Raw genomic sequence first — 1,218 nt, forward strand, 5'->3', positions numbered from 1 at the left:
TCCTTTATCTTGCAAGCTCTGGATGTTCAGCTTCCAATATCCTCTGCCGTGGGTCAGGGAATTGCCCACATTGAGCACACGGTGAGAGCTGCGTGAGCCGAACTGTCCATTGGCACCACCCTGCACTGGGCTGTCGACGTGCTCTCCTTCACGGAAATCCGGTCAGTGCGACTCCTGGCCTGTCCCTGCAGAAAGGTGTATCCCCTCTGCGGCTGGTGTGAGCTCAGGTCAGAGGAATAGGAGGCTACCGCCCGCCCTCCACTGGTTCCACTGTGGAGAAACACGTCCTCTAAGCCAACCTCACTACAGACCTGCGCCAGGTACTGCTCATCAAAGAAGAGTTTCCTCTGAGGGTTGGAAAAGCAGGACCAGCAGTCCTCAGGCCGGTGCAACAATTTAAATCCCTCCCCCCCCGACACCAAACACCGTGCAGTCCAGAGGAAGGGAGCCAGTTCCTTCATAGAACTTTCATTTTACACCTTAACTGGGGACCATACACACTAATATAGCCATAACCAGTGCTGCAGAGCACAAAGCCCCCCAGTAATGCCATCCCTGGTGGGAGCTCCAGCCCCTTCTGTACTCGCACCATGAATGTGAAGAACACGACTCCAACCCCATCATTCTTCACTGGCCTGGAGGACCAGAGAGATGGGCCCTTCCACCAATCACCCTCTGCCCATCGAGCTACCCTAGAGTTGTTAATGTGCATTTCCTGAACACCCACCATGGCCAAGCCCAGCTGCTCCTAGCCAATGAACATCAAGCATCTCCTCCTGGGCCCCCAAATCCCTTCCACCTGGCCACTTTCACAGATGCCCCTTCCAGGGTACTGCCCTTGCTCAGCTGCACAGAGGAGTTTTCATCCCCTTTTCCTGCCTGTCAATGCCCAGCACCTCCTCTGGCACCATTCCTCAGGGCCACCCTGCCTGACTCTCTTGCTGCCAAAGTGGGTCCACCAATAATTAATGTAGGAGAGACAGCTCCTGTCCCTCATTGTTAAGGGTCAGGCCAGCTAACTAGGGGCAGAAGCCCACCGTTCTTTTTTCCCCCTATTGCAGAGCCCAAGAACTCACCTTGGGTGCAGGCACCCCTGTGCTCCCAGAAGACAAGCCACCACTGTACAAAGAGGGAATTAAAGGGCCTGCTAAAGCCTGGGATTAAACCAGGAACCTTTAGATTTTCAGTCTAACGCTCTCCCAACTGAGCTACTTTAGC

The 1,218-nt window shown here is 54.5% G+C and overlaps 1 non-coding gene across 1 annotated transcript; it reads right to left on the minus strand.

The window, feature by feature from the left end:
- Positions 1-1,145: 1,145 nt before the first annotated feature.
- Positions 1,146-1,218, minus strand: TRNAF-GAA. The gene has a single exon. It is a non-coding gene; the product is annotated as a tRNA-Phe (tRNA).

The sequence above is a fragment of the Mauremys reevesii genome, linkage group 23 (genome assembly GCF_016161935.1).
Source record: "Mauremys reevesii isolate NIE-2019 linkage group 23, ASM1616193v1, whole genome shotgun sequence".
Lineage (NCBI taxonomy): Eukaryota > Metazoa > Chordata > Testudines > Geoemydidae > Mauremys > Mauremys reevesii.